This window comes from Amblyomma americanum, chromosome 10 (assembly GCF_052857255.1).
Source record: "Amblyomma americanum isolate KBUSLIRL-KWMA chromosome 10, ASM5285725v1, whole genome shotgun sequence".
NCBI classification, from domain to species: Eukaryota; Metazoa; Arthropoda; class Arachnida; order Ixodida; family Ixodidae; genus Amblyomma; species Amblyomma americanum.
This window is the reverse complement of record NC_135506.1, coordinates 30,999,371-31,020,167: the sequence shown is the minus strand read 5'-3', so window position 1 is coordinate 31,020,167 and position 20,797 is coordinate 30,999,371. Positions and strand designations below refer to the sequence as shown.

The 20,797-nt window shown below is 45.7% G+C and overlaps 1 long non-coding RNA gene across 1 annotated transcript; it reads left to right on the top strand.

Moving 5' to 3' along the window:
- Positions 1-716: 716 nt before the first annotated feature.
- Positions 717-3,387, top strand: LOC144107642 (uncharacterized). Its single transcript, XR_013309338.1, has 2 exons — positions 717-827; positions 3,139-3,387. It is a non-coding gene; the product is annotated as an uncharacterized LOC144107642 (long non-coding RNA).
- Positions 3,388-20,797: the final 17,410 nt, after the last annotated feature.

Here is a 20,797-nt window from a genome sequence, read left to right as displayed (position 1 = left end):
TTTGTACTGAGATAACAGAAAAATCTGGAAGTTTTATGTCAACCATGCCCACAAACAAAAATTTATCCTCAAAGCCAGCAGACTTGCTGCGGTGTGTTTTAGCGTGCGACGCAATGGTAACTCATATTTAAGTGAAATGGCGTCTGTGTTGAGGACTTAAGGCAACATTTTTCTTTTATTACATGCCATTGACTGATCCTAATGCTAATGCACATGTGAATTGGATTTTTCATATAAGGAGATGGCCAGCGACGATGACTTGGTGGATCTGCCAAGCTGTCCTTTCATCTGCGTGAAAGGTAAGATACTGATGACTGACTAAAGGGGCAGTTCTTAAAAAAAAATTGCTGAAAAATGCACTATATGGTGCTACCTTGTCCGAAATGCAAATCTTTATTATATTAGACAAATGTATGCAATTTATTAAAAGATACTTCCCGCTGATTGAAATGCTTAATGAGTATTGCTGGCTCGATGTGCCTATCATATATAGGTCAATGCAATCTTCGTCGTTATCCCTTCCTCGTTTTTCACTTATCCTCCTTAACCTAATTGTGATGGACCCACCCCTCTGAATAAAGAGACTTTACGTGGAACTGAAAGACATAATAAAAACAGAAGGACAAAGCGAATAATAATGCTTCCTTCCAACTCTTTTCCAGGATGGACTTTTCTCACTGTAATTCATACACAATCTGCGTGGACACCCATCCAGTGCTTCATGCATCGAAGCCAGACGAGGTCTTCAAGCTGCTGTTTTTTGCCCATTTTGCTTTTAACATCCAGTACCAGAAGGAGACGAGCCTGTGCTTGGAATTCACACAGAGGTAAGAACTGAAGCCAATGTTCACTCACCTGTACACTTAGCTGACGTCACAGCACGCCCTGTGCAAATGCATACTGCAGTCTGCCAATCTTCCAAAACCTTATTTAGAAAAGCGGTTACTACGCTGCTAAACTGAGTGTACGTGAAGAAAATGCACTTCAACTGAAAAGCTTTTTGAACAGTGTGCGTGTTCATCGAGAATATCATACTGTCAATGAAGTTTGCTTATAGAGGCGAAAGTTGGCATTTCTTCAGTTTGGCATTGAACTAGCACTGGGACACAATAATGCTAAAGATATTTGGTAGTGTGCTGTAGTATAGGAGCAGCAGCGAAGAAAATTTGCTTTAAGGTAGGGAGTTTTAGCAACATTGTAGTACAAGAAATTAATAATTGATTTACCATTGACTGACGTAATAACATGCCCTCATTATTCAGTTTCATTTTTGAAAATATGTGTCAAACAGCGAGACGTCATAAAGAAACCTTTTATCTCTATAGTTAACAGTACAGCAGCAGCTTGGGTTCACGCCTGTGTGCTGTCTATTAGTTCTGCTGGAAGGCTAATGCAAGAGCATACAGACAAGGATGCATTCTAGTAAAGGTGAATGTCTGAGATCAGGTATTTTGTTTGTTTTGTTATAATAAAGCACAACACCAAAAACAAAGCAAGTGACAAGCACGCAACTGTATTATAAACGTTAATTTTTTTTTAACCTTTGCAGCCTTCTATTTTAAAAAGTGTGAGAAATGCGCCGGTGCTTTCTATTGTGCTGGATTGTACTGCAAAGTGGACATTATGTACCTCATAAGGATGAATAATTAGACGATTAATCAGCTTAAATTAGCTAACAAACTTTACTATTTCTGCTTTTTAAAGGGAAGGTTGTATTGCAAAATTTATCTGGCAACATCGAAGGTTAGGCTTATTTTTAAATTTTGTTACTCGGCAATGTATTTCAAAGGAAAGCTTGTTCAATTGGCTGGCCCACTTTACCTATCTATACAATGCCGTAACTGCGCATCGTATTCTTGCCGAAATCTAGTTAACTTATACATCATAAAAATACACTAACTGTACCTGTACTTGCTGCATGCATTAGAAGTGCGAGAAGCGATTTTTGTATGAATATGCAATGGTGGAAAGCTGACTCAACGAGCTTTCGTATGTGTATTTTTGTTGGTCGATGTCTGGAATGATACTGCCATTTAGGAGTATTTAAAAACAGCTCATATTCAAAGTTGACGACCATCAATTTTGCAACATAACCTACCTTGCTTCTGAGATGAAAAATAGAAAAGTCAGTCAAAGTTAATTATGTAACTACAGATACATTTGAGGCACCTAATGTCTGCCTTGCTGTACAGTCCAGCTCAGAAGACCACACCGACGTAGCTAAGTATTTAAAACATATCTTCAAAAGTGACAAAAATCACCCTGTATATAAAATATCAATCGGAAGGAAAAAATGTCTCTCCCGCTCTTTTTCTGCCGCATCTCACACACACACACACACTTAAGGTAATGGAATCGGGGTACGGATTTCAGGCTGTTTTTTATGAGAGAGGGGTGCGTCCTGACATGGCAAACCGTTGTAGCAAGGTAGGCAAAAGAGACCTAACGTTTTATTAAAGCACGTTTCTCCTTGTTTTATCCGTTCAATCCTCCTCATTCATAGGGCCACATGTACTGTAGTGGCTATGAGTTCCTAGGGTGCATAAGCTACGAACGAGTCTGACACTTTTATCATTACCCACTGGATCAAAACCTCACTTGTGGAGATGAAAGTCGATCTCAAGTCATTCAATATGTGGTAGTAAAATGAGGTGATCACTGAGAAGCAAGGTGCTTAAATGACTTCAGTAGCATCCTAGATACTTCTGTTTCCAATGGTACCTGTATGACCGGAAACTCCAACACATGCCTCGTAAACAATGACATTGTAGAAGCATCGTATGCTCTTTCCGCCCAGCACTGCCTGTGAGTCATGCTGATCTGTGGTTGTTGATAAAACGAATCTTGCTACTTTATCGCTATGAGGAGCTTGAAAAGAAGGTTTGAGCAGCAAAGTGACGCCTCACAAAGCTAGAGTTTTATTTCTGGGTGGGAACAGGTAAGATATTAGTGTTTTTTTTTACTTAGCTTTTACCCCTCTTACGTAGCGGATCATATATGAGACCTGATTTTTTTAACACATCCGCCCTTGTCAGAGTGGTTGTGCAAGTGTAGTACGAATATATTTTTGTCTTTCAACTATAAAAATTAAGTTTTTGTGCCTGGTCGTTAGTGATAGCTCGTGGCTCTTTGTTTCAGGGCTATTGCAGGTATTAATCCTGCAAGAGGAACAAAGGTGCAAAAGAATGGCGGGAAGCAGCACTGCCTGTCACCAAGAGTGGCTGCACTCGTAACGGCTTTGAAAGACTATGACTTTTAGATTTTTAGTTTCTGTTGCTTGTGTTGTATAACATTTTATTATGTTGGGCTCAGAAATAGTTTTCGAGCTATAGAAGACTGCTGATGCTGATGTGACTTTCGATTTAATAAAGTGTTCATTCATATCAAGCTGCTTGGCCTTTGGTTCTCAGGCAATGCTATACTGATGAAAATCAGTGTGTTGTGCAAACGTTTCATATTTAGATATTCTTAAATTACTACACGCAACTTCCCTCGAGCAACGAATTATGTAATATCACACTTTCATTGGTATAAACGACGCAAAGATCGTATTTGTAATTTAATGAGCCCTTGTGCTTGCACAGAAACCGTATTTTGTGCGGGGAAAAAAATTGTAATAAAAGAACAACTAATAGTAAACAGAACATTGCAGGAATTTCAAATATATTTTCTGCAACCCAAAAAGAAAATTGTGTGTAAATTAACAGGGCAGCCAAAAACAGACAACTCAATTTGCAGTCACAGATTTTCTGTACATGATAGAAAAGAAACATTGTAAAATAACAGAATAACTGAAAACAGAAAAGTGAATTTCACAGATTTTCTGTACATGACAGAAAAGAAACACTGTAAAATAACAGAATAACTGAAAACAGAAAAATGAATTTCACAGACATTTTACAAGCTTTCAGTAAATAATGAGAAAAAAAAACCTGAAAATCACAGACTTGCTTTGAAACAGAAAATGAAATTTCGCAGAAATTTTACAGGGATTTTCGGTAAATGATAAAAATCTAACATTGTAAAATAACCAAAAAACTGGAAAACGGAAAACAGAACTGTACAGACATTTTCTGGCAGGACAGCTGCCAGAAAATGTCTGTTTTTTTTGGAAAAATTTTTTTACAGTGTGGCGCTGATGACCAGAGGTGGGCAACCTCATGAGGTCGACCTCAGCCTCAAAATGACCTCAATCTCACGTCGTGAGGTGAGGTTGAGGTGACATCGTCGACGGCTCGAAATTTTGTGAGTGAGGTCAGTAAATCAGACCTCAACGTCAAGCCTGAGTTTGAGGTTGAGTTAGGTCGAGACTTTTTGCAGTTGTCGCGTCTTACTCCGACGAGTGCCGCTTCCGAAGCAGAGTTGCAGCGCATTACCGCAGTGTTCATGCAATGACGCTTGGTGTTCGGTTTCCCCTGTCTAGGCAACCGGATGCCGCAGTCCGCTCTTAGCTTTCGGTGATGCGCCGTAATGTCCGTTCAGCCTGAGCTTACAGGAAGACGCACCCGTCTGGTCTTCCTGGAAGGAGTGCTGCTATCACAGCACGGCACTCTCCCTCCCCTTGCCCCGCTGGCGTAGCACCCGGCTGCCTGCCGGTCGGCTCAAACTCACGGGAGCGCGCAAAGCACGTAACTCACGTTGACCCGCGGTAGCTTTGTTTGATGCCACAAACAAATAAGTTCAGTCCAACCACCACGCAATAAATTTGTCGCAGTGCGGATGGCCCCAAGCAAGACTGCTTCGTGTTCATGCGCGTTGCCGGCTCTGGCGTCATGGCTCTTGCCTTGCAGTCGAATAAAGGGGATCCTGCTGTACATTACAAACTGACTTAACAGACACTAGAGTAGTCAGCACAGGCGAGAGAATATAATTCAGGCTGTTCCTAACAAGGACACCTGCTGATTTGATTAAACATGATTGATTTGATTAAAAAAGCACGAAACCAGAAAAACCTGTATAACACCGTCGAAGCTTTTGATCGGTGACTTCCCCTTTCGAATCTCACACTAATATATATTCCCGTTCCGCAATGCAAGCAGATGCAAATATAATTTCAGTTTTTTATCCTTCCGCGTTTTTTATCCCGACCGCTGCGGCTGCGTTTTTGTGGAGGCAAAACGCTAAGGCTCCCGTGTGCTGTGCGATGTCAGTGCACGTTAAAGATCCCCAGGTGGTCGAAATTATTCCGGAGCCCTCCACTGCGGCACCTCTTTCTTCCTTTCTTCTTTCACTCCCTTCTTTACCCTTCCCTTACGGCGCGGTTCAGGTGTCCGCCGATATATGAGACAGATACTGCGTCATTTCCTTTCCCCCAAAACCAATATTATTATTATTATTATTATTATTATTATTATTATTATTATTATTATTATTATTATTATTATTATTATTATTATTATTATTATTATTATTATTATTATTATTATTATTATTATAACCTCTCTTTTGGTCTGCGGTTCCTTGCTCCTTCTCGGAAATTCGCTTATTATGCCGAAACATCGCAATAGGAGGCGAACGCGCCAGCTTAGCGGGCGTTACAGCGGCGAAAAAATGCAAAACTATAACGAATGTATAGTGATGTGGTAGCTGATTCTTTTTCCCTTTTTTTAATGAAGATGTGTGAATAGAACTGCTTACATGTTCGCGCTGTGTTGCTGAGTCGCTCTTTCAAACCTTCCAATATGACGTTTAATGGGGCACACGGTTGTTCGCTTCTGTTTTTAGTGCGCGATTTTTGTTTGTATGTTTCTAATCATTCTCTTTTTTTTTCTCTCGTATGGGATCAGTTACGTTGGCGGCCTGTCTTGCAGACGACCAGGAACTACACGTTTTCTTTCCTTTAACTATCTTGCAGAGACCCATCGTTCACCTTAAACGGCTTCGCAGAATGCTCGCGCGGTGCCCGTGGGTAAAAAACGTCGAGGATGCTGGCGTACCATTGATTAGTTAAGCTTTGAAGGAAAACAAGTGATTGACTTAAAGCAGCTTGTCTCAGACTCGTTGACCAAATGGTACCCAGTATTCCGTTGAAGCGTATTTAGGCGTTTCTTTTTCCCCCGGGGTGGGGTACTCGGAAAAAGATTTCGCTGCGGGAAAATTTGAGCGGAGAGCCATGGTGCTCTTGACAGAGAGAGCAGTTCACGCTGCCCACTCTAGGCCAGCTGTTTTGACCCGTGTGATTTTAATAGCTGGCACAGTGTTCGAAGACGTAATCTAGCCCTTTCTTTCAAAATGCCGCAGGATCACAAAGTCATCGGAGAATTCCCAGGATTTCGAAACCATTACCACCGCCACCTGGAGGGAAGTGGCGGAAACGGGGGAGGGCCTTGACCTCCCAGGAACATCAACATCGTCACCCTTAATTGTTAGCTGCAGGTATTCCTAATTTCCCGCACAATAATTGTCTTCAGTTGCTGGGTAATGTACAATATTTAATCAATATTCTGGAAACTTTTAATTTGGTAGCGGTATATCAGATTTCCCCGGGCTCATAAGGATACACTGTTAGCATCATCATCGTCATCGCCATCATCTCAAGAGTCAAAGCATGTGTCGTTGCATGATATTTGCAGTATGTCATCACGAGAACTTGCGCGTTTACCTGCTGGACAATCCGAATGTCATTAATGTGAACCGGGTTGTGGGCACTCTTTGTAATGCACGTCATGCGCGCATGTGTAGTAATGTGGGATTCATATGGATCTTGAAATGGGGGTGAAAGGTGGGTGGATGGGGGCCTGGTATGACGAGAAATTACATCGTTGTCACGTGAGTATGTGCGATGTCATATTACAGCAGCGTCAAGTGACTAGGTTTGATGGCACAATACATCGCTGTCACGTGACCTGGTATGACGTCACGCTCATATGTCATAACAAGCTATACAAATTAGACGTAGTGTTAGCTAATGAAATTAATTATCATTAACGAATTATGCGACGTCATCATCTTCGCCGCGTAGCTCGTCGGCTCATGACGTCACGTGGTGCCGTTTCTTGCGGACACTTTCTTGCGGATATGACCTTGAAAGTGAGCCACCTAATGCTTTCGCATTAATACAAGAAGCCGCTCGCCTATACACAGACATAAATACAACGTTCCTCTGTTGGTGTACTACAGTCGCAGCTTGTTAAGTGTTTTCGAAGGCAACATACAGAGGACTGAAAAAAGCATTCTCGCTATGCCGGATAGAGCTAGAAAATCGAAATATACTGATATGCGTCTGCATAACCGTCACATTTGAAAGTACATCGACGACCAGTTCTGTTATATTTGGTAACTATTCTCAAGCCTGAAAAGAGTATCGTGAACACCTCTCTCCCCCTCCTCCCAATTTCTGGTAAATGGTGTAGAAGGTCTGTTTTTGTGAATTGCCGGTTCGTGCGTGAATGAGCGAGACGCTTCCAATACGAACATGTATACACGATGCAGGTTGCCAAATATTGACACATATAAAGTACTCACCGACGTACTGGTGGTAACCGCGTATGGGACACCCCTGCCCGCAGCTCTGAGGGTTCATCCCAGATTATAAGCTTCTGCTATTGCGTGCACATCAATAGTGTCTGTACACACCTTATTTAATAATACCATCACCATTTTGGCTTTCCTGTCTCACAGGATTCTCAGAACTGTTTTTAACTGAAAAACTTCATCGCTTTTTGTTTTGTTTTTCGTCTGTTTTTTGAGGTCGAGCAGCCGACGTCAACCCCACAATTTGAGGTTGAGGGAGGTCAGCAGTGGCCTCAGGAAAAGTGAGATGAGGGCGTCTAAGGAGACCTCAATCTCAACTGATGAGGTTGAGGCTGAGTGAGGTCGGCAAACTTTTTTTTGAGGTTCAGGTGAGGTCCAGATTGTTCAGGTCAAATGCGCACCTCTGCTCCTGACAAGTACTTTGCACCCATTGCAGTCCAGTCAGAAGTCTTGACAACAAACACACACAAAACGCCGATGGCGAGAAAAGACACAGACAAGCGCAAACTTCCAAGCGAACTTTATTCGCGGTCGTAAAAACGGGCATCCTGAAAACCTTCCTTTGAAACGGCTTAAGAAAATCATATCCGCACCTTATGGGTCAAAGTTTCGTCAGGAAGATTAATCGACTAAAGTCGAGAGGCTATCCCATCCATCTGCTTTGTGCTATCATCATCATCATCATCATCATCATCTTTAGCCTGACTACACCCACTGCAAGGCAAAGGCCTCTCCCATGTCTCTCCGATTAACCCTGTCATTTGCCAGCTGCACCCACCCTATGCCTGCGAATTTCTTAATCTCATCCGCCCACCTAACTTTCTGCCCCCCCCCCTCCCCCCTGCTCCTCTCAGCCCCCCATAAACTAGGCAGGCTTTTTAAGCTGACGAACCCACCAGGGAATCGAAATGCAGTTTGTCAGACCCGACATGCCGTCAGGTACGTCGATTGTATGGAGGGTATCGTGAGCAAGATAACATTGTCATGCTGCCGCTCCTACTTTGGCCAGAGCGAACGATGTTTAGATGACCAACTGCGATAGCGTGCCAGCAATGTACGAAAAATGCGTGAAACTCTCGCGATTCACTATCGCGACTGTGACTCCTAGGGCGGTGGCCACAGTGCTCCTGATTTCGAGATGTGTATAGTTACTGCAGCCATCGCACGCAGGTCACGCGAGAAATACTTGAGGCGCTGGAGATATAGATAGCACAGGCAGTGACTGTAAGCGCTCCATTAGTCGCTCTTTCGCAAAAGGAGATTCGATATATGTGCCCTAACCGCGCGACAACCTGACTTCTGTTTTGTGTTGTAAGCCATTTGTTTTTTTTCTTCTTTAAGCTTTTTTTTTCATTCCCTATCATATTGCTACACCTCTCTACCAATGTTTCGAACGAAATTCAGTTGGACGTTATCGCTTATCTGCGTCTTTTCTCGTCTTTTTCTCAATCGTTTTCTGCTCGTTCTGTCGTCACAAATGGACAATTAAATAGCCCAAACACCCACCTCATTAAACAGTCAAAAGTCCAGGAGGAGCGGGTGGGACCTATAAAACACTTGAGCTCCACCTTAAGAGTATGACGCGACAGCCTATACGGGGTTAATTCCCATATATAACAGAGTGTCATATTCTCTACTTTGCATTCATAAATCCCTGGAAGACCTCAAACCCAACACCTGGCGCAGTGGCGCAGCGATTAGGTGATGCGCCACTGCCGTGCGATTTGCAGGTGCTCTCAGCGGTGGGCCTTGTGCGGCCCAACTTGATTTTCCCGAACCACTAATCATTATTTCAACTGGCCCCTGCCCCGGTGGGCAGTTTGCTAACTATCCGGTGGGCAGGTTGTGATGACGCCGCACGGTCACGTGACATAGGTGGCCAACCTTCCTCCTAGTTTGCTCTCTGTTCACCACCTGTCGTGAATATAATAGTAATAATTGGTTTTGGGAGGAAAGTAAATGGCGCAGTATCTGTCTCATATATCGTTGGACACCTGAACCGCGCCGTAAGGGAAGGGTAAAGGAGGGAGTGAAAGGAGAAAGGAAGAGAGAGGTGCCGTAGTGGAGGGCTCCGGAATAATTTCGACCACCTGGGGATCTCTAACGTGCACTCACATCGCACAGCACACGGGCGCCTTAGCGTTTTTCCTCCATAAAAACGCAGTCGCTCACAACGTCGACGCCGATTTTCTGGACAACGAGGCTTTTAACGCTATCGCGTTATTATCGGTGAGTTGTTTCTCCTGCGGGTTTGGGATTGTAAATAAAAACCTCCCGCGTACGAGGCGTACGAGGTCGTTATACGGCTACGGCTCACAAACCGAGGCAACAAAAAAAAATATTTTTTTCTCGCGTTTCGTCTGTTTGGTTCCTGCGTTTAGCACAGCCGCATAAGGTTCACTTTGTGGAGGGCAGTGGCGAAGGCAACGTTAAACGTGCAATCATGGATGCAGATGTGGAGGCAGTAAGTTGAATCAGTAATGTGGTAAAGTACAAGGTGAGGTGATTTGTGCACTGAAGCGAAATGAACAGGCTTGGTGTGATATATGTATCACTATGCGGTAAGCGTACGCAAATGACGTTGCAGACACATGCAGCAGATCACATTCCGCATGCTTACTCGATGAAAAAACCCACGCTGTCTACGTTAACCCTATATATATATATATATATATATATATATATATATATATATATATATATATATATATATATATATATATATATATATATATATATCAGTTACCCTCTTGGCCCAGAGGGCATTATAGAGGGGAGTGATACCGTGCAAAACAACAAAAATAGAAAGGAACAGGCAAATGAAAATACAGGAGCGAACTGGGGATTATTCTCATCTGAAAAGCACACGGTAATGCGCCGTAACAAAAAGTACTAACATCGTATTGGAAAAATAAGTGGCAACACTCGTCAGTGTTTGTCGTTAAAAACGAAGCGAGTAGAACACAACATGAAACGACATAAAACACACAACAATATAACTGAAAACTGTGAAACTAAAGGGGTTAGAATAAACTTCTATGCGTTATAATAATAATAATTGGTTTTGGGGAGGGAAAGGAAATCACCCAGTATTTGTCTCATATATCGTTGGACGCCTGAACCGCGCCGTTAGGAAAGGGATCAAGGAGGGAGTGAAAGAAGAAAGGGAGAGAGGTGCCGTAGTGGAGGGCTCCGGAATAATTTCGGCCACCTGGGGATCTTTAACGTGCACTGACATCGCACAGCACACGGGCGCCTTAGCGTTTTTCCACCATAAAAACGCAGCCGCCGCGGTCGGGTTCGAACCCGGGAATTCCGGATCAGTAGTCGAGCGCCCTAACCACTGAGCCACCGCGGCGATTTATGCGTTATAATGCAAGCATAGGTTTTTCCTGAAAACTTCAATATTGTTATTAAGCACCAGTGCGGCAGCCAAGAGCATGGGGTCAGATTGCGACATAACGTGTTTCTGAACTTCAAGCAACTTTATATCATCTATAGTGACTTCGCTGTCTACACGACCGGTCGAAGCCCGTCTTTATACCAAGGAAAGCAGAAAAAAAGTAATAATAATGCGGGTCAGAGGCGGCTTCAAAATCTAAGCAAGGAAAGGCTGCATAAGAGCAGGGAAAAACATTTATTTACGCGCACTCCGAAGGCTTGGTCTCGAGAGGCTCACATTTCCTGCTTCATTACGCCCAACGGACGACACGGGCAGATGTTAGTAATAACCTTCGGCGGAACAGAATGGAGCCGACTAATGCAGTGTACGGTTAGAGCGAGTGAACACTCTTGCAAGCCCATACTATATGCACAAAGCACGCAGCAGTTCCCCAAATGCATGTATGTAGAGGTTTTCGTGCGTTCACACCTCCATTTGCGCGCGAAGCGATAAGCGACACAGGCGACGCCTGGCGGAGGTGGTGAGAAGAAGTGAGGGGGCGAGCGGGGACGGCTAGGCGGCCGGGCTGCGCTACAAATGATTGGTTGTCACGCGCATCCGGTCGCTATTTGCCTTCGCCGCCACGAGCACGAGTCGAGGCCAGTCGATCGGCCCTTCCGGCGAGCTCGCGGGTAGGACGGCTTCTCTGTCGCTTCCACTAAACCGCGTCATCACCGACATTTAACATGCCGCGCGATATTTATGACGCCCGGGGAGGTTCTCATATTTTGACGGTTTGCGCCGCGAGCGCGCATGCGCAGACGAGCAGACGAAGCGGAAGCAGACGGGAGAAGCATTAGCTAGCAGACGGCGTTCACTGTGTTTCGTCTGTTGTCTATTTCTCACTACTCTGCGCTATTTGCCTTGTTGGTATATAGTCTGGACGTCAGTCTACACTCGAGGCCACGCGGATATTTTTTTTTTCGTCCTTGTTTTAGCTTTTCTTTCCACGAGGTACTCGCTTTCGCTTTTCCTTCGATTTCGTGACACTGCAGTCGGGTAGTTTTTCGCGTCGATCGCGTTGTTATGAGTGTGTACCCAAGGCGCATAGAGTGCTCTGTCGGCCCTGAGCGTCGCAATAGAGGTTATTCGTGGATTCCGCTTCCCCCTTCCCCCCCTCTATGCACGATAGAGCTCTAGATGGTAATCGACTTTCCCCGCAACCAGAAAATCAACAAACTGGACGAATGCAATGCTCGCGTATTATTGAGATCCGATCGATGCTTTCCCAGTATGCACTGACGTCACAGTCGGAATCGTACGCGGAAAAGTACGCGTGCCCCGCCGCGGTGGCTCAATGGTTAGGGTGCTCGACTACTGATCCGGAGTTCCCGGGTTCGAACCCGACCGCGGCGGCTGCGTTTTTATGGAGGAAAAACGCCAAGGCGCCCGTGTGCTGTGCGATGTCAGTGCACGTTAAAGATCCCCAGGTGGTCGAAATTATTCCGGAGCCCTCCACTACGGCACCTCTTCCTTTCTTCTTTCACTCCCTCCTTTATCCCTTCCCTTACCGCGCGGTTCAGGCGTCCAACGATATATGAGACAGATCCTGCGCCATTTCCTTTTCCCAAAAACCAATTATTATTATTATTATTATTATTATTATTATTATTATTAAAAGTACGCGAGACGAGTATTGCAGCGCATTGCGGACTGCGAACAAACAGGTATGAACAGAGATTATTAAGGTATCCCATAGCGCATAACTTGAAGCTTATTCGTCTAAAAATTGGAAGTCACGCTTTTTTCCATGGGAATTTTTTTTCTTTAAGGATTAAGAGAATCCCTGCTTCCCCCTCCACTATCTCTCTTTCGGGGCGTGAATGAACGCAGTAAAAGAAGGGAAAAGTCGGAGTTAAGTTTTTTTTTTCCTTTTATGGTGATATAAGCACAACCAGTGTGCCAAAGGGCTTGAATCGAAGAATGTCCATGTTTGAATTCTCTGTTCCAGATGCATCTCTCGATGTGCGTAAAGAGCATACACGCAAAAACGACCATCGCCACTCCATTGTGTGAGATATTCTCTCACACATTGATTCTCTCCTTTTGGAAACATGCAACTTTTTTATTTCCCACACAAATATGTACGAAAGGACATATTCGGAATGAGATCTGCGATACTCTGCATCTGATTTCCTCTAGTAGAACTGCAGTGAGCATCTTTACGGCTTGTGTTGAGAGTGTAATCATATTTTACTTTTTCGTCTTTTTTAATTTTTACTAAATTACCCGACATGTGGAGTTCTAAACTATGTTGCTCTTAGGGCAAGCGAGCAGTGGCCAGCTGTAAAGATACTTCTTGCTTTCTTAGCTTACATTAATTCCCCTCACCTCTTTCATTTGATTTCTCCATTCTGCCTGCTATCCTTTATTTCCGCTGCCCCAGCTCAGGAGCTTCAGTTTCGATGGCAGATGCCGGGGCTAGCAAACATTTTTCCTTCCTTTTTTATTATTATTTCAATAAACCACTTACTGCTTACTAGCTTAAATTAAGGAACATAAATCAGAACAATCAGAAAAGAAAGATATTAACGGCGTGCGTCAGAAATAACAGGGACGGACATCGCCATATATGGACATTATGGACTACTGTCGAACTGTTCCGCTCAGGCGTCTAGGCAAGGCTGCGTGCGGGGCGGAGGGAACCCAACACTCGGACAGCACACGCCCGCTTATCAGCTTGGGTGAGTCGTCCTGATAACGCGAATCAAAGCCCGCTTCCGCTTTGATGCTCCTGTTTACGTGCGTGGTTGCCTTTTTTGTTATCTTTAAGGCGCGCCCGTCTTTGTTTCCTGAATCGTGGAATGACGTATTCGCCCTGCCGCGGTGGCTCAGTGGTTAGGGCGCTCGACTACTGATCCGGAGTTCCCGGGTTCGAACCCGACCGCGGCGGCTGCGTTTTTATGGAGGAAAAACGCGAAGGCGCCCGTGTGCTGTGCGATGTCAGTGCACGTTAATGATCCCTGCAGGTGGTCGAAATTATTCCGGAGCCCTCCACTACGGCACCTCCTTCTTCGTTTAGTCTTTCACTCCCTCCCTTATCCCTTCCCTTACGGCGCGGTTCAGGTGTCCAACGATATATGAGACAGATACTGCGCCATTTCCTTTCCCCCAAAACCAATTATTATTATTATTAATGACGTATTCGCATGATGCCAACATAAAGCGAGCTCCCGCGCGGAGCCTAGCCATAACAGCAGTGCATGCAGCCTCCTAGATTTAAACTCACTAAATTCTAACTTCCCGTTTACTCGAATTCAACGCTTTGGTACCGTCAACATCAGATGCATTACGACAGGCTCCTCCTCTCAAATTGGAGTCCAAATAATTCGAACTTCTTTATACCCGTCGAGTTCGAATGACAGAGAGTAGGCGTCATAATTCGTTTCGATAAATTGGTTGGCTTTTTTGTGGAAAGGAAATGGCGCAGTATCTGTCTCATATATCGGCGGACACCTGAACCGCGCCGTAAGGGAAGGGATAAAGGAGGGAGTGAAAGAAGTAAAGAGGTGCCGTAGTGGAGGACTCCGGAATAATTTCGACCTCCTGGGGATCTTTAACGTGCACTGACATCGCACAGCACGCGGGCGCCTTAGCGTTTTTCCTCCATAAAAACGCAGCCGCCGCGGTCGGGTTCGAACCCGGGTGCTCCAGATCAGTAGCCGAGCGCCCTAACCATTGAGCCACCGCAGAGGATAATTTTTGAGGCAAAAATATGGCATTTGCGGCATGCTATTGCCAGGGTTGGCGGACGCCAGAAAACCGGCGAATCATCTTAACTTGTGAGATTGTTATCTAATTTCCAATAATTAACTTTATAATTAATAAAGTTTGGCGTCTAGTTGGAATTAGAGGTTTGTAGCCGGCCGTTAGTAAGTCAAAAATGAAAATTGTTTTTTTTTAGGAAAGGAAATGGCGCAGTAACTGCCTCACATCTCGGTGGACACCCAAATCGCGCCGTAAGGGAGGCGATGAGATAGGGTTTTTGTTTTCTTTTGTTTTGCCCTTTTTTGCAATAGCTCCGAGATTTCTTAATTATCGCTAAACGCCGCACATCTTGGAGGCCTCGTGGAAACACGATACTCTGTCTCGTGGGGGCGCTCGTGTCAACGTCGATGAGACGCGGTGACACGCGGAGCAACCCGTGTCTCCGCTTCACCGCTCCGTTCCGCACCCTCCTCTTTCCCCGTCGAGGCGTGAGAACTCGGCGCCACTTTTCACACAGCCAGCCAGTCGAGAACGGGCAGTCAAAACGTCGTTCACGAACCGCGCATGTATAGCGCGTCCTTATCTGGCCGGCGTGGAGAACCGACTCTTCGAAACCTGTCGACAGTGGGGCTGCGTTTCATAACGACACGCTTGAACGGCGCTGTGTGAGGCAGTCACGCCTACAGAGATGCGCTCGCTTCGCTCAACACAGTTTTGATCTTCCTTCCTTCCGTTTCTCTTTGTGCTGCAGTATTGACGAGGCCTGAGTAATTAATTTCTGGCGCTGTCTTGAAGTTTGCTGCACTTGTACAGAATTGCTGCTTTTTCGCTTCCTTTATTTATTTATTTATTTATTTATTTATTTATTTATTTATTTATTTATTTATTTATTTATTTATTTATTTATTAATACCTCGAAGGCCCCATTGAAGGGGTATTACATGAAGGGGTGGAACTTCAGCAGTAAATTTCTTCAATTGACGATCTGAATGACGACGACCACCTGGGGAAATTATTCCGGAGCCCTCCACTACGGTACCTATCTCTCCCTTTCTTCTTTCGCTCCCTCTTTTACCCTTCCCTTACGGCGCGGTTCAGGTGTCCAACGATATATGAGACAGATACTGCGCCATTTCCTTTCCCCAAAAAAACAATTATTATTATGACGATGAGTCGATCTGATCAACGATGGCGTTTGGCCGGTCATTCCAGTATCTTATTCCCTAACGCTGCCTAACGCGATAGATAGTGTTAGGCAGCTCGTGTCACAAAAAATCCGGTGTTGTCGTCAGCATCATGGTCGGCGTCATTGACCGTTAGCGAAGAATTCCCGAAAAATAATAATAATAATAATAATAATAATAATAATAATAATAATAATAATAATAATAATAATAATAATAATAATAATTGGTTTTCAGGGAAAGGAAATGGCCGAGAAATCGCCAGAGAAGAAAACTAGCAGTTTGGTGAGCGGGATAGGTCACGTGACCTCGTGGCGTCATCACAACCTGCCCACCGTGAGAGGTGGCGTTTAAATTTTATGATTGATCGCGAGAGGTTGCTCGCGAAGGTTAACCTTGGTCTCACAAGCCCCACCTAAGGCAGCATCTGCCATTGCAGTGCATGGGAGGATCGCTTAATCTCTGCACTACTGCGCCAGGTACGGTATGAGGACTACCAGCGATCTATGAATGTAGAGTTGGTAATGGCCAATCGCGCGTATGTGAGCATTAAACCATTAAAGATATAGCCTCAAACTACATTTTATTTATTTATTTATTTATTTATTGTTTATTTATTTACTTACTCGCAGTACCCCCAATGCCCTCATTGCAATTGTATTACATGGCACGTGGGGACACAGGAACTGGTGGCGTATTAAGAAAAATATATGCACCAAATTAAAAGGTTGGTATGCAGAAATAATCAGAGAACAAATAAGTCTGGAGCACGAAATATCATAACAGAAAACGGAGGCAAGCATAAAATGTGAGCTGAATAAGGACACAAGCAATAATGCAGGGCCAAGGAGATGGATGCCTTAAAAAGTGCAAAACCAGGTATCTACTGTAATGATTAGCTGGTGATCCGTGCGTTTCTTGAAACTCAGGTGACACTCTGGAACAGTTTCTGATTATAGGATTTTCCAGGGTGGACAGATTAGTTTGCGAGATAACGTTCCGAGCTGAGCTGATGGATACCTATAGAGAACCCTACCATAGTGGAGCCAATATATGCGGAGCTGCTAAATTGCTACAGAGGACAGAGGCTCAAGTACCCTCCGCCACACAACTCATTAACACAAGAAGCAGTGAACTGGCGGAGACTGCAAATAGGAACATTCTTCAACCTATACATTCTACACAAAATGTACCCTACACCATTCAGAGACACATGCGCGTGGTGCGGGGCAACCCCCACGCTATACCACATTACATGGGAGTGCAAACGCAATTATGCATTCCACAAACTCAACACCCCGAGTGCGGAGCAATGGGAGGGTCTGCTCACCAGCAGCCAGCTCACAGCCCAAAGGACCCTTGTGCAGCACGCATGCGAAGCAGCAAGACTCAGCGGAGCCCTGGAATAGGGGCCCGACCTTGCGAAGAGGCCAGACGTCGACGATGAAGACGACGGCCCACCGCTAATCTCATTGAGATTTCAATAAATGTTTCTCTCTCTCTCTCTCTCCAGAGTGTTGTTTTGCGCGGTATAAAAGAACGCGCGTAATCCGATGAATAACTGCTTTGTGTTAATTTATGTCGACAGTTAATCAGTATTACATATCACCTCCCATACCACATACTCACTCAGCGCCAAACACAACAGGCAGACATCCTAATACGCACGGCTGTCACCTCCGCCCTACGTCTTCCGCGGACGGTTAGCACGAGACGCCTCCTGGTCACTGGTACCCACAATACTGTGATCGATTTAATAGAGGCTCAACGCACCAACCAATTAGTCCGCCTGAGTCGAACGGAAACAGGACAATGCCTACTGCGACAGCTCCGTCTCAATCCACCCATTCCCACCCCAACAAGTCCTACACCTCACATGATTTCTCTGCGCACGCAGGATCACATATATCAGAGGCCCCTACCGCGCAATATGAGCGCTAGCCTCCATCAGGGTAGGCGGCAGGCTGGCAACAACAGACCTGGCAACAACAGACAGATAGCGTCTTGCCTCAATAAAAACGCAGCCGCCGCGGTCGGGTTCGAACCCGGGAACTCCGGATCAGTAGCCGAGCGCCCTAACCACTGAGCCACCGCGGCGGGTCATTTGGAAAATCGGTGGTGGTGGTAGTGGCTTTTTATTAACATAATAGTAAAAACGAAGGAAAAGATTTTTGCTAGCCCCGGCATTTGCCATCGATACTGAAGCATTGGAAAATTGGTTTTTTTTTTTTTTGAAAGGAAATGGCGCAGTATCTGCCTCACATCTCGGCGACAACTGAACTGCACCGTAAGGGAAAGAATAAAGGAGGGACTGATAGAAGAAAGGAAGAAAGAGGTGTTGTAGTGGAGGGCTCCAGAATAATTTCGACCACCTTGGGATCTTTAACGTGCACTGACATCGCACAGCACACGGGCGCCTTAGCGTTTCGTCTCCATCGAAACGCAAGAGGCGTCATTTTCATTCCTTTAAATTTGCCAACGGGTAAGGCGTCGCGCCGAACGGGCGATGGCGTTCCGTTTACCTCTTGGCAACGCTACAACAAGGTGTCGCATTCCACTCTTAAACTCGAAACTTCCACCCATCGAGATTTCGAACCCGACCGCGGCGGCTGCGTTTTTATGGGGGAAGAACGCTAAGGCGCCCGTGTGCTACGCGATGTCAGTGCACGTTAAAGATCCCCAGGTGGTCGAAATTATTCCGGAGCCCTCCACTACGGCACCTCTTTATTCCTTTCTTCTTTCACTCCCTCCTTTAACCCTTCCCTTACGGCGCGGTTCAGGTGTCCAACGATATATGAGACAGATACTGCGCCATTTCCTTTCCCCCCAAAAAAACAATTATTATTATACCCATCGAGATGCAGATGAGGTGTCCCCCGAAAGTAAGAGACTGTGGTAGGGTGAACAACATTTATTGGACGTCCTTTTCCTCTGCCCCTGCGGATCCTCCCCCGCGGGTCCTGGAGCACCTTACCACTTGGGAGGCTTGGGAGACCATACTGCGCACCGAGGACCCGGCCAAGCAAGCCATCGCCACAGGCCGGGCTGCCAGCGTCATGATCCTCCGGGACATGAACGTTTGAGCGCAGTGGGACCGTGCGGGGCCCAAGGACCTGTGCGTTCGAAACTCTCCTGTATGTAATAAAGTTTACACCACCACCACCGGTAGCCGCGGCTGGTGAGCCGACGGAGCGGGTTGTTGACGTGGCTGGCTTGGCCCCAGTTAATAATAATAATAATTGGTTTTTGGGGAAAGGAAATGGCGCGGTATCTGTCTCATATATCGTTGGACACCTGAACCGCGCCTTAAGGGAAGGGATAAAGGAGGGAGTGAAAGAAGAAAGGAAGAAGAGGTGCCGTAGTAGAGGGCTCTCGTGCCGATCGGTGAGGGAACGATCAAGATGAAAAGCCCCAAGGTCCTTCAGCAGGAGCTAAGATCTCTCACTACCCACTACCTCCAGATCTCTGAGGTGCGACCGTTCGGCCGGAGAGGCATTGTTTGCAGGTCCGCTGACATTGATTGTGTCACAGACCTGCTCCAGTGCAAAATATTTCAGTCCTTAGCGGTTAAAGCCTTCATCCCGGAACAGCTCGCATGTCCCAAAGGTATTGTTCGTGGCGTGGACCCAGCATCTTCCCCGCAGGATATACTGAAGGAGTTTCAGGATGCAGGTGTGGGGGTTCTTTCTGTCTACCGGTGCAGTAGAGAATTCAATGGTGTGCGTGTTGCGACAGAGTCAGTTATCACTACGTTTGCTGGTTCCTCCTGTCCTTCTGAACTCAAGGTTTGGCCGATAGTGTATCGTGTGGACCCTCTGCAGCCCCGTCCTCTTCAGTGCAACAACTGTTGGCGTTTCGGTCACAGTGGTAAAGCGTGTAAGTCGGTGACCCGCTGCCGGGTTTGTGGAGAAGGGCATTCTGATGACAGCTGCGCCTCTGATCAGCCCCAGTGTTGCCTATGCAAGGGCAACCACTCAGCTGATGATGTCAACTGCTCGAAACGAGCCGACGAACAAAGCCTGCTCGATATCATTCAAGCGAAACGATGTTCGAGAGCAGATGCTTATGCACTTCTGGATCGGAGGGATAATACATATGCCAGCCGTGCGCGAAGCTCTGTTGCTGATATACCGTCAAGTTTGACTACTTCAATAGTGTCCTCAGTAGAACAGGCTCTTTCTGTGGTGGTCGAGCGAATGCTGGGCAGTTTCACCGAGGCTCTATCTCAACTTGTTGCTCGCCAATCTCTGCCTACTGAATCACATGTTTCGGCGGCTACGCCGGCATCACTCCCGAGTGCTGCTAGTAAGAGTCATTCCATGTCCCCTCCTACCGTGCCCCAAGTACCGCCTGCCAACAGCGCTCCTGACAGTGTCGCTCACGTAGATCCTTGTAGCATGGACGTTGAAATGCTCACCACTTCCCAGAAGCGTCGAGCTTCTTCCTCACCCTCGAAGTCAGCTGTTCCGCAAGTCAAAGCAAAGAAAGGACCCCCCAAATTAATTCCCCAGACTGATGTGCTGAAGGAGGCTGTTGATGCCTCTTTAACCAGTCGATAATCATGGCGGGTCTAAAAGTTATGCAGTGGAATTGTCGCTCCGTACTTTCTTCTTTACCGGACCTTGAATTACTTCTTCATAAACATAATCCAGATATTGTGATTTTACAAGAAACGTGGCTCTCTCCACTTAAATCATTCACATTTAATAAATTTCGTGTTTTCAGGGTAGATCGCGTTAATGGCAGGGGTGGTGGGTTAATAAATATGATCTCTACGAAAATATGTCACCGGGCATCAATCTCGCAGACAGTTATGCGCCCTGACTGTGAGTTGTTGGCGGTTGAAATCTCCCTTCCACAGTGAGCCAAAGTCACTATTGCTAACGTCTACTTCCCAATCGGTGTTCACAGGACAGACTGTTTGGACACCTTACTGAGCGGCGCAAACAGCACAGTCATCGCAGGAGATTTTAATTCGCACCACAGTGCC